Here is a 13,823-nt window from a genome sequence, read left to right on the forward strand (position 1 = left end):
CTTCCGCCGCCCCAATCGGCGGTTCCGAATACACTCAATCCAGTCCCAACGACCCTCAAACGAGCTGTCGGCTTTGGGTGCTCCACACGCAGCCGTCGGCGTACAAGCCTGACGCGCCTTGACTATGGCGACGAGCGTCCATCCCGTCCTCTCCGACCTCCCTTTAAACTCTCGGGTTTAACTGGCCGGAGCTAACGACGTGGCACCCCGCATGCCACGACAATTAGCTTACCCATTCCTCACTTGCCACGTAACTCCACATTACCCTCCACTTATCAACATGATCTGTTTGATCCATCCTCTCCCATGGATCACGCGTGTCAGCCTCCTTCAGGCTCAACTGAGCCCACGCGTTCTCTACCTACCAACCACGTGTCTGATGTCGCTGGTTCTTCACCTTCAAAAGTACCATCGTCTCCAACAACTTCTTTCCCTTCTTCTGCATCAAAACCACCTCTACAAGCCTCCCCAACCCTGCGCACTCGCTCTCTCCCAGATCTTTACTCTGATGTCCGCCATCTAAGCACTCTTTGTGCCTCCTTCGATCCTGACCAAGAAGATTCCTGCTTCATGTCTGATGACCCACTTGATTCTCTTCTTGGCGACGCCACTTCTGACGTCCCACTAGAGGCCGACCCTATTGATGTTGACATTGCCCTCCGTGGTCCTGAGGCCAACCACTGGCAATCTGCCATGGATTCAGAAATCTAGTCTCTTCATCAGAATGGGACCTGGATGTTGGTTCCGTGTCCTGTTGACCAAAAACCCATATCGTGCAAATGGATTCTTCGCCGTAAACTCAATCCCGATGGATCCATTCTTTTTTACTTGTTGCATTATATGTGGATGACATTCCTGTTATAGGTTCTAGTCAGTCAGTCATTAATTCTGCCAAACAAGAGCTTGCCTCCTCCTTTGCAATTACTGATCTTGGACCCCTCACATATTTTTTGGGTCTTCACGTCCTTCGTGATCGCACAGCTGGCACCCTGTATCTCCATTAGTCTAAATATGTTGCTGCCCTATTGAAAGATTTTGGCTTTCAGGACATTAAACCAATGACAACACCTTTGCGCACTTCTTGCAAACTTTCCGCCAATGACTGTCCATCTTCTTCACGAGATAAGGGCTTCATGTCACAATTTCCTTATCGCCCTCTTATAGGAAAATTTCGCTACTTAGTGTCTGGTACACGCATTGATCTGTGTCACAGCATTAATTAGCTATCTCGTTTTATGCATAATCCAGGCATGTCTCATTGGAAAGCACTCAAACGTAATGTTCGTTATCTTCAACACACCCGTAATTATGGTTTAATGTATTCTTGCTCTCAATTGACGAATCCACTTACCGCTCTTCTTGGGTGTTCGGATTCCGATTTGGGGGGGGGGGAGAACTTGATACTCAACGGTCTACTGCTGGGTTACTTTTGTTTTGGTAGGAGGTGCCGTAACATGGCAATCATGGAAGCAAATAGCTGTTACCCTATCGTCGGCAGAAGCAGAATATGTAGCGATTGCCCTCGCAACCAAAGAAGGATTGAGGATTCAAATGCTACTTGAGGAATTAAAGCTAATTCCCAAACCGCAACTCAAGATCATGTGTGACAATCAGTCGTGCATATATTTGGCAAGCAACCCAAAGTATTCAGAGAAGACAAAGCATGTCGACCTTAAGTATCATTTCATTCGAGAAATGATTGAAGACAAGAAGCTAGTGTTGGAATATACTCCAACATCAACTATGTGGGCTGACTTCCTAACAAATCCGCTGAATGCGGAAAAATTTGAAGAATGCTGTAAACATCTTGGTCTAGTTCGAATTGTCAATGGTGCTCGTGTTAAAGGGCCGTGACGAAATAACACTAACATAAGCAATTGACATTAGTTAACTATTATTTTGTAAAATATAAATTGGAAAACGGTTTGATGAAACGTCAACCGACAACTCAAAGGGCGCTGACCCACCATGTACAAATATGCTTTCAGTAATGCAATTGATTGATTCGTTGCCTCTGTGTGAGTAACCTTGAGCGAGAGAGCCTGTGTTGTGATTCCTACAACCTCAATCCTACCATTACCCCTAGTTATGTAGATAATTTGGTGCGCATTGCAGAAAAAGCCTGGAACAAATATGGCATTCTGCAGGAAACAATCATCACAACAAACAATTGATTAGTACAATCGGCATTAATCACAGAAGGAGCGATTTCATGAACCAAGATTTACTGATTACAAAAGTGAACATTTCCTAATTGCAAACCGCATTAATCACAACAATCAAAATTTGATAATTACAACCCAAATCAAGAGTTTATCATCTCAACAATTAACAATTTGGTTGATCATTACAACACAAAACCATGCTAATGTTTGTCATCATGAACTGAACCAAGCTTACCGACTTCAGACAAGTCTTTGCGACGCTGAATCCCACTGCACTCAATGCTGGTAATTTGTGTCGACACACAAGCCGGGCCACACCTCCATCTCTCACATAGATGTCAGGCTCTTGTGCTTGTGTGTCGTACTTAATCTCTTCGAAGTAATGGAAGCTAGTTCGGCCACCAGACACTTGTATGGCACCGTTCTCATTGTCATTGTCCCCATTGCGACGGGGAGACTCACAACGCAGACTTCCTCAGCGTCGTCACGTGGACGCCAAACCTCTTCATCGAAAGTGATCTTGCGTTCTACCCTGATAATTGCAGCATCACTCTGGCGCTCTAGGATTGAGCGCACTGTGCCCTCGTCAACACCCCAAGCACTAGCCAGGGTTTCTTGTCTGAAGCCATGGAGAATGGACCCGAATCTCCCCTGTCTGGCACCAGCAAGGCCAAATTGCTGCAAACAGAGAGTCAAGAGAATAAATACAAGAGAATGAATAACAGAGGAAATCGAAAACGTATACCATGCAAAAATTAGACCGAGAATTGCTTATCATGTACTTGGCAGTGCTGACCAGAGAGAGAGAGATTCAGTATTACCTGTACTGTCTGTCCTGGTCTTGTTCCAAAGGCCGTATCCGCAGCACACAGCACCCGATGACGCCTTTTGCCATCGTTGTACCACCAATAGACGGTACCTTCGGGCAAGGGAATCACATCATCCTTATTGACTCGGCGGATGAGCATGCGGCGACGGTACTCAGGATTAAGGTGGCCGTGGTAGTGGAAGGTATGCAGCATATGTTCATATATAGTGGCTGTGTAATTCTCTGATTTGTCATAGAATATCATGCATGCATATATAGTAGCTGTGTAATGGTCTGATTTGTTATAGAATATCATGCATGCGATGATTTTTCTGATTGTGCAGGCGAGGGATGGGTGGAGCGAACTGCCATCGCCCTTACCTGGCTTATCTGGGTCATCGGATGGCGCGCACACTGTTTCTTTTTCCTTTCAGGTTTCACCTCGTTGAGAGGCTTGTAATTTCTTCGAGAGAGATTGTTTTTCTAATATAAGAACCTATTTGGGCAGTAGTTTACAGTGTTCCATTGGGTTGTCTCCCTTTCGAAGGACTTACACTCTCCAATTATTTGCACAGTTACACCCAATCTACTTTTGAAGCGAATATATATTTTTTAATGCCTTTGGGATGTGGTGCTTAGGGTTTGAACTCACACACCCCCATAACTCAATCCACATCCAAACCGCTACGTCACAACCCCATTGGCACTTTGAAGTCCAAGTGTATATTTATGTTCCCACGTCTATCAAGTGAACCATGTAAACCTTCACATCTTAGGTGATAGGGGCATCATCGTGAGGAAGGGCTCCTGGAGGATTTTGAATCATGGATGCATATGCTAACATTTTCCTTTGTAATGGGAGTGCAAAGGTTTCATTGATGGACATCATTGTATACAACATGCCTTTCCCTACACATTGTGGAGGAGCATTGTTGTAAGAAGCCTAGCAATAGCATTGTGTGTCTTGAGGATTGTGAAGATAAGTAGATGTTCAAAGAAGATGACACAAGATAGAGCTTAATTGTAGTTCAAATAAAATCTTATTCCATTGTTTAAGGAGCATAAGTTTGAAAAGAAGTTTGATGGTTTGTGTATCAACATTCATGTCCATGAACTCTACAAGCAAGCATGTAGAATCAATGAATACTCAATAGCTAGGGGTTGTTATGATCACTATAAAGCCACCAAAACACTCTAAGCTCATTGTTTGGTCTAGCACTATATTGCATGCAGATACAGTTAGTGGACCATATCATTTCAAGTGGTTATAGTTTTTCTTTCTCATGTTTTTTTATGATGATGATATTAGTACTACCTCAGATATTTTACCAGGTATGCCAAATCCTCATTCATTATTAACGATGAAATGTCTTGTGCATGGTCACAAAAAGATTGTTTTACATGATGATGGAAGCACACATTATTTTATTTTTAAAAAGCTGGTAAAAGATTTAAATTTACATACTATTCCAACTCATTATCGTATAAAAGTTGCATTCTTAAGTACGAGATACAATGGTACACAAGAAGTTCATGATTTAGAAAATTAAAATTGGCGATTATGTTGAGCACATAAATTTCTTGGTTGTGCCTTTGTAAGCTAGTGACATTATTTTAGGAATGCCTTAGCGTCACAAATATAATCTAGATATAGATTATTCCACACATTCAATGAAAATTCATTCTAACGAAAAAAAATCACATTACATGGAACACACATCTTTGATAATTTTCCATTGCTTAGTCACACACAAGCTAAACGTGCATTGAGAAAAGGTAGCAAATCATATTTAGTATGGGTGAATGAAATTGAAGCTAAGGAAAATCAGATGCATCCTAGGCACACACAAATTTTTTACAATTTAAAGATTGTTTTGCTACTGATTTACCCCCTGGTTTACCACCTACATGTCTTGAAGATCATAAAATAGATTTAATTCCAAGTTCTCAACCACCATGTAAAGCACCTTATAGACACAATCAAATTGAATAGAAAGAAATCCAAGCCCAAGTTGAAGAATTGTTAACTTAAGGACTCATTAGGCCCAATAATTTCCCTTTTGGTGCACTTGTCCTATTAGTAAAGAAGAAAAATAATACCCATAGGATGTGCATTGACTATCTTGCCCTAAACAAGATCAATGTTAAGAATATATATGCAATCCCTAGGGTAGACAACCTCATGGATAAACTACAAGGAGCCACTATTTTTAGCAAGATAGATATCAAATCTGGATATTATCAAGTATGATTGGATACACCTGATATTTTAAAAACGGCATTTTGAACTCCGTTTGGTCATTATAAATTTCTTGTTATGCATTTTGGTTTGACTAATGCTCCAGCCGCATTCAATCGTATGATGAATTGAATATTTTTGAAGTTTCATCATTGTGTAATTGTTTTCTTTGATGACATATTAGTTTTTAGTAAAAATGAAAATGGGCATTATGAAAATTTATCTTTGGTTTTCAAATTTTTGAAAGAGAATCAATTATACGCTAACCCTAAAAAGAGTGAATTTTTCCAAATCCACATTAAATACTTAGGACATATTGTCTCATCTGATGGTATTCATGTTGATCCTAAAAAGATAGAAACAATTTTGAATTGGCCAATCCCTAAAAATGTACATGAGTTATGTTCTTTTTTAGTTCTTGCTAGCTTTTACAAAAAAATTGTGAAAAAATTTTCATTACTTGCATTGTCTTTAAAAAAATTAATAAAGAAATGTATTGTATATCATTTGTCTGATAATCAGCAAAAGTCTTTTGATTTATTGAAACATGCTTTAACACATGCACCTATTTTGCAACTACCTTATGCAAGATTCACATCCCATAGCCTATTCTAGTTGCAAATATAAACCCTCTGAACTGAAGTATTCTACCTATGATAAGGAATTGTTAGCTGTACTACAAGCTTTACGTCAATGGAAACACTATCTAATGGGATCTAAATTCATGATCAAAACTGACCAATAAAGTATCAAACATCTCCTTAGTTAGCTATGAATCTCTGACAACCATATTAAATGGGCTACTTTTATTCAAAGTTTTCATCCATTTATCCAATATCAACCAAGAAAAGAGAATGTTATTGCTGACGTATTGAGTAGAAGAACAAGTATCCATAATATTTCCATTATATCTTTTGATTGCCTTATTCCTATGAAAGATAGCTATGACCAAGAACCTAGTCTTTAAGTTGATTGGAATAAATTCATTGCTAATAATTGGATTCAAATTGATTCTTTGTCTTATTCTGATGGATTTATGTTTTATGAGAAAAGATTATGTGTCACTGTTCCATGTAGATCATTTGTGTTGCACGAAACTCATTGTCCCCCAAATCAAGACCATAGGGGTATTATTTCTACTTTACATACATTGTTTGAAGATTTTTACTGGCCACAAATTGAATTTGATGTTTTTAACTTTTGTATTTGAGAGTGTAATTTGTCAAAGAGTCAAGCGACACCATGGCAATATGGTTTGTTAATGCCTTTACCAATTCTTGAAAAAACCATGGGAACATATTTCAATGGATTTTATAATTGGTTTGCTTAACACATGAGCTAATCCTAATATGATTTGGACTATTGTAGATCGATTTAGCAAACAAGCATATTTTCTCCTATGCAAGAAAACATTAACTGCATCTCAAGTTGCACAATTGTTTTTGAAGACTATTTTCACTAACCATGGTTTGCCAAAAGTTATTATTTCTGATCGTGATTCTAGATTTTGTAATAAGTTTTGGATTACCTTTTTTGCTAATTTAGGTACTAAGATTGATTTCTCATCTGCATTTCATCATGAAACCGATGGGCAAATAGAAGCTACTAATAGTACAATATCAGATCTTTTGCATGCATATACAATTTCAAGACCACAAACATGGGATACACACCTATATTTATTTTAATTTGCATACAATAATACACCACATACAGCTACACATAAAGCACCTTCTAAAATCACTTATGGACATAGATTTCCTACACCTGTTACATCATTGTCAAACAAAGTTAAAGCTGCTGATGATATTTCAAAGTTGATGATGATGATGATAAAAGCTATGAGTTTCAAAGTTGATGATGATGTTTGGTTATGCATTGAAAAGCAAAGATTACAAAGTGTTGAGAAACACCCTGTTGTTAAGTTAGCCCCTAGATTTTATGGACATTTCAAAATCATTCACAAAATCAATGATAATACATTTAAATTAGAACTATCCCAACACTAGAAAATTCATAATACTTTTCATATCAGTTTGCTACAATCTTTTAGAGGCTAATTAACTGCTCACCCTGTCTATAAAACCCTCCTTTGATAGAAGAAGAAATTGAAATCCTTGAACTTGAAACTATTTTAGATATTGACTTTATGACTACTAGAGCTGGTCGTAGATACTCTAGATATTTTGTTAAGTTTAAAAATCATCGTGTTGAAGAGGCCCAATGGATGCACACTCGTGATCTAAGTGCTTACCCCCCTCACTGCTCGCTCCACATTGAGCTAACAGTAATTGAGGACAATTACTATTTCACCCTTGGGGTATGATGCCAGGGGACATATTCCATGATGGATTTTGTGAGACGACGGTAGATTCCGTGAGGTTTTGTGGTGGATTTCGTAAAACTATATTTATTTATCCGGGCTCGTACACAAGGTGGATTCCTTATGCAAGAAGTTGATGAGAACGCTTGCCCTTTTTGGGCATCATATTAATTTAATGTGCATATGGGTGATTCCATAGCAGGTGATTCTGCAAAATACATATTTAAATTATTGGGCGTTTATGAGTTTAGAGTGCACTCGTATTAAATTAAGGTCAGGATAGAGTTTCAACCTATTTATTTATTTTGTAGCTGAAGACTGCTAGGTATTCACTTTTGTTGGTTTAATTTTATTATTTTTTAACAATTGTGAATACTTCAGTTGATGTGTAAAGTAGGTAGCAGTGGTGTTGGAAAGCATCGAGCAATGGCGTGTATTCAAATTACCTAGAAGAAATTATCATTTTTGATGGGTGTGTGCCTTATCATTAAAGATGTGGCGTAAATATTTATTTGGGCACGCTTATTTATTAAAGCACTTGATAAATATTTATTATTTTGTATGCGCATAGGGACTCAGTTTAAATATTTCATTATTGGATATTGTATTTGAGCACAACCCGACTTTTGGGACGCCCAACCGCCTTATTCTTTATTTGGACAAAATCAAATACAAAAGCCAAAGCATGCTAATTGTAAATTGGGCTATTTTTTAGCTTGGAGATTAATAAATTTATAAATATATGCCTTGTGGAGTGCTCACACAAGGCGTGGGAGGAGATTTTACCCAATTTGTCTATTTTCTTCATGTCGTGCAAATCTTTCTTCTTGTTTTATGGGCTTTAGTAGAGTTATTTTGTTCTTAGGGACCTTCCAATGCTCACAACGTATGCATCCATTTGTGCACCAATGGGTGTATACATTTGGATCCATGTGTAGGCTTTTGTCATCACACAAAAAATTGCCAACCTCACGAGTCTTCAAGCAAGGAGATATGTGACTTCTCTTGTAGGTTTCATCTACACTTGCATTCATGTGTGCATCAATGACTACATTATTTTCCATGGTTTGCACCAAGATGCTTGACAGTGTCTAATTTGCAAAGAGGCAAGGTATAGAACATATGTAAAATGTTAAGATGTGCCTCACAAAATTTTGCACCATTTCCCATCATTTCTCATCTACAACACATGTTGAAGTGTAAGTCTACCCTGATCTCACCAATCAATTTGTAGTGAGTGGAGAATTCCTATTGATACACCAACATGGAAACATATAGAGGACATGTGGCCAATCTTCAAGGAAGAACCTAGAGACTTGAGTCTTGGGTTGGGAATGGATGGTATAAACCCATTTGGGATTGAAAGCACATCTTACAATGTATGGATGGCACTACAAGGGAATGGGGCAATAGCGACGGCCATTTGCAACGCAAAAAAGTGGCGTCGCTAAAAATATCACTATTTGAGTTACTATTAGCATCGCTAATTCTAATTGCAATGCATATAGCGATGTTAAGAGTGACACACATAGAGATTCTAATAGAGATCCTGATTGCGATGCTAATAGCAATGCTGGTCTGAGATAAAAGTTTCAAAAATTGGAGCATCACATTTACCGAATAAACATTTGCGAGAAAGAATGAAAGAGAGAGCGAGAGAGCTTAAATCTTTGAGAAGGATAGGGAGAGGGACAGGAAGAGGGAGAGAGAGATGGCGGAAGGTCATCATCACTCTCTCTCCCGCTCGCTATACATGAAGGAGAGAGAGAAGTGTGCAAGGGAGAAGGGAGGGAAGATGTGAAGAGGAGGTACAAAGGGTTTCACCTTCAGGCCTTTGAAGTAGGTACATTGCCTCTTCTTGCTTTATTTTTTGAAGTAGAACATTCCTGATTGTTCCGACATGGTCTACATCTTTGCAGAAGAAAGTTTTTTCAAATTCCTTATAGATTTTCAGATATTCAGCACAGACCTGTGCAGACTGGTTGTTTACTGTAGTAAACATCAGGTGATTCCGAGGCACTGGTGGCTTTCATCATAACAATGCATATCCCCTTATTATCATGCATTTGAGCATGATATTGGAGTGTTAAATGCTCAGTTTTGGAGCTTCTTTGCAGGCTAGAAATAGTGAACTGGTTGCTGTCCTGAATTCAAAAACAATATACCTACAGGGTTGAAGTATCTATGATGCTTATTTGCTAGGGACAAATGCTTGGATCATACCGCTTGAGTGGTACATGCTTTTTGGGATATTGTGAGTACTGAAAGTCTAAATTTTGGACTAATTTTTTGTTGGCTATACCAAGGTATTGATGGGTTATTCTCTGTAGGAAGGATACCTATCATCTTTATTGACATATATGCAATATATTATGACTGGTTCGACATGTATCAACTCTTGCATAGAGTGGCAACTGAATGAGATGTTTTGGTGCTATTTTGAGGTCTGAATACTCTTGTTTAACAAAGAAAATACTATCGGTTATAGCAGTGGGCTGGCTATATTTGGTACTGCTACTTGCATACAATATAAACATTGATACTTGTATGGATATAGTTTGTTGCTGGGATGTTTTGCCACTACCATAGAATGTTTTGAACTGATTTGAGCTTGGTTTATGCTCAGTTGACTGTGTTTTTTCATTGTTGGAATAAAGTTTATAGCAAGTAGGTTGTCAGGAAAACTATACTGAATTCCAAGAAACTATCCTGAATAGTAGGAAACTAGTCTTGAACTATAGGAAAATGAGTCAAATACTTATAGGTTATATACATCACTGAATACCTACACTGCAACTATGGCAAAAGCTCAAGGCGCTGACAATATCACTCAAATTGTGGGAGAAAAGTTGGACTTTATGGAAGTTCTGTATGAAGATTTTTTTGGTTGACAGAGGTTATTGGGACTTATGTACAGGTGATGAGGTTGAACCTGAAATGCATGAAAGGAATCTAACAAATGATCAGAAAAGGGCTCATAAGCTATGGACTAAGAGAGCATGCAAGGTGTTACATTAGTTTTCCTTATGTATATCAAATGCTATCGTTATACAGATTACTAGATGCACTTCTCCAAAGGATGCATGGGACATACTCATGAAGAATTATGGAAATGTAACACATGCAAGAAAGATTCAACTAAAGCCACAGTTCAATAACATGTCTAGGAATGGTAGAAGCATTCAGGCTTACACTATAGAGATAAAGAACATAGCAGATCAGCTTGCCACCATTGGATCTTCAGTGTCTTAGGATGATATGATTGTAGTGACATTGAATGGACTTGGAAAAGAGTATAAAGCAATTGATATATCTATTTCTGTGAGAGCTAAATCCCTTGATAGGGATGAGCTGATTGCTTTGTTGCTGCATGATGAAGTTAAGCTTGGGCTTAATACAGGTTTTAGTACATCTCAAATTAGAGACATGGTTCTTTACTCTAGCCAACATGGCAGAGGTGGCAAAGGCCGTGGCTCTTTTCGAGGTTGAGGAGACACTCGAAATACTTATGAATAGTATCAACAGAATGCCTGGCATGGCACAAATACACAGGGCTAGCATGGATATGTTGGCTATAGAGACAGGGGGAGTGTAATGTGCCCGACCCTCAAATTGTAGGACGCGTCTTAGCAGCCCATCGAGAGATCAATCTAGAAGACGCTGCCCGGAACTCCTAGGGAATGACACGGGATTTGCCAACTAGGGTCTCTCGAGTCTGTCTCGCAACGGAACTTATCCGGCCATTCCCACTAGGATCAACCTAAAGTTTGGGTTCCTAGTAGTCAAGTCTTCCTAACAGCCTTCTAGCATCGATCGATAGCCGCTCCACTTTGCGTAGATACAACTGGACCCAAGCAAACTCATACCACACTTGGTTCAAAGAGAATGGGAAACGAGAGGGATGTATCGCTCGACCTCTCTGCCCGTAGGGCATAGTCCCATTCCGATCCCCTAAAACGGTATGAATCAGGGTTCTAACCAACATTGTCTAAGGTCATCATTCGTATTTTCCTAATATTCCTCGTGAACATTTCCTTTGAGGAAATCTCTCGGCTAACTGAGACCACCCTGCCGTAGGATGGACCCGATGGTCACATCCACCACACTTCCCTCGGGGGTTGTTTTAGTTATCTAATTACCTACCACGTTATGTTTGACACATAAAAGAAGCTTCCTTAATTAACTCGTTAATCACAAGTTCATTTACGTAATTTAGGACACTGACACGAAAACAAGATAAAACAAGATCAAACACTTTCTTAACTTATTAAGTGTTCCTTTTTGCCTCCGTAGAAAAATCCTTACGTACCCCAGAAATAAAAACCCGAAGGTTTATCCTACCAAGATTCCGCCTTGTAACTGGTATCAAGGCCTCGAGATCCCATCTCAAGTCACGTAGAACACATGTGTAGGGTTCGGAGGCATTGGAATTTACGGCCAGAGCCCCCTGGCACCCAAGCCTCCTCCTACACCAAGTAATTTCCATGGAGAGACCTCTCGTGGTGGGTTCGGTCCACATTCCCGGCGTAGTTTCATAACCCCCTTGGTTAGGGTTTGGCGGTTCGCGGGGGGTAGCTAGCTCCATCCTTCCTTAATCATCCCTTTAGGAAATCAACCACAGCTGAAGCAACCAGCTTAATAACATTTACTAGGGAAAACATCCCTTTTGATTCCATGACAATCAGTCATCTCAGACCCGGCCATACAATTATCAATCACAAACAACTTGGATTAGCATTCAAAACCACATCAAGCAATCACCTTGCTTATGATCCACCTATCCTTAGTAAGATTCCCTCCTCTTACCAACACAACCAGTCGACATTTACTTGGAGATACCCTTTTCAAACAACGAAGCATAACTTGAGTTAACAATCCATCTTACTCGCACTTGGGATTCTTAATGCACTAACACAATCCGCGATCTTTAACTCTTTTCACATTTAGTCAATGATTAATTAACCCTAATGTGCAGGTACTTGTATGGCCTAAGTTTCCCTGCATCAGTGCAAATGCATCCTGTGAATAGAAACTATCATTTCATGTGTTTAGTCTAATCACAGATGCAAATCGTGATTTTTATTGGTTAATTTAAGCATTTCTCTATGCGAAGGTCTATCATTTTATATAAAAATTTATGAAAACCGTATCATTTCATGTGCCATGCAGAATCCATTCTATTTGTCCACTTGACTCTCATGCAATCATCCTGTATTTGCAATATTTTGTGCAACAATATTTCATGTACTAGGCCAGTCAATATTTAATGCAAATCAGGCACTTGACTTTTCATAATCATGCACTTTAAGTATGGAAGAAAACCATGAACAATAAGCAATAAGAATAGCGGGAGGGTTAGAGGACACCATTTTCGAGGGGATTTCTTGATGGCCGCGAACGAGTCTTCGTTTTTGGCCTTCTTATTTCTCTTCGAGTTCTCTTCTTTCTCACCTTCTTCTTCTTCTTCTCCTCTCTCTCCCTCTTCTTCTCCTTCTACTTCTCCTTCTCTTCTCCCTCTTCTTCTCCTTCTCCTTCTCCTCTCTCTCCCTCTTCTTCTCCTTCTTCTTCTCTCTTCTCCCTCTTCTTCTCCCTCTTCTCCTCTCTTCTCCCTCTTCTTCTCCTTCTCTCTCTCCCTCTTCTTCTCCTTCTTCCTATTCTTCTTGCTGGGCATCGTCGTTTGATGTGTTGACTACCCTAGTGGGGCATGTGGCTTCTTCTCCTTCTCTCTCTCCCTCTTCTTCTCCTTCTTCCTATTCTTCTTGCTGGGCATCGTCGTTTGATGTGTTGACTACCCTAGTGGGGCATGTGGCAACACCCGCATGTGCACCTCTCGTTCTTCGCTTAGAGGCCATCATGAACTCTCCCTTGGACATCTTAATAATCTATGAATAGGCGGAGATCTCCTTCTTCGCGGGAAATAGACCTTGAGAAACACAATTTGTGAAAAACCCAAAAACTATGGGTGAACTTTGTGTAGGGGAGCTTCAATAGAAGATTCTTTGGTCCTTAGCTTCTTCTCTCCTCTGTCTACTGATTTGAACGGCATCCTTCTCCTTTTTTTATCACAGCAGCAGGGTGGGTGTGAGAAGAAGATGATGATGATGGCGGTGATGATAGCGTGGCAGGGCAGGGTTTTGACTAGGAAGGCGGCGTTACGAAAGGGCAGGAGGGTGGCACACTAGACTCCTCGGTGAGGGGGGGTCTGTACCATCGAGGGAGGAGGGGACGATGTCCCATGAGGGGGGGGAGGGTCACCTTATATGGCAAAGGGGGAGGTGGTAAGGGGGG

At 39.7% G+C, this 13,823-nt stretch overlaps 1 pseudogene; it reads left to right on the forward strand.

Moving 5' to 3' along the window:
- The first annotated feature begins 2,792 nt into the window (after positions 1–2,792).
- LOC148040903 (transcription factor TGA2.2-like) overlaps positions 2,793–13,823 on the forward strand; it is a 29,730-nt pseudogene continuing 18,699 nt past the window's right edge.

This window comes from Lygodium microphyllum, chromosome 1, assembly GCF_053477565.2.
Source record: "Lygodium microphyllum isolate KBCC chromosome 1, Lygodium_microphyllum_v1.1.10, whole genome shotgun sequence".
In the NCBI taxonomy this organism is placed as follows: domain Eukaryota; kingdom Viridiplantae; phylum Streptophyta; class Polypodiopsida; order Schizaeales; family Lygodiaceae; genus Lygodium; species Lygodium microphyllum.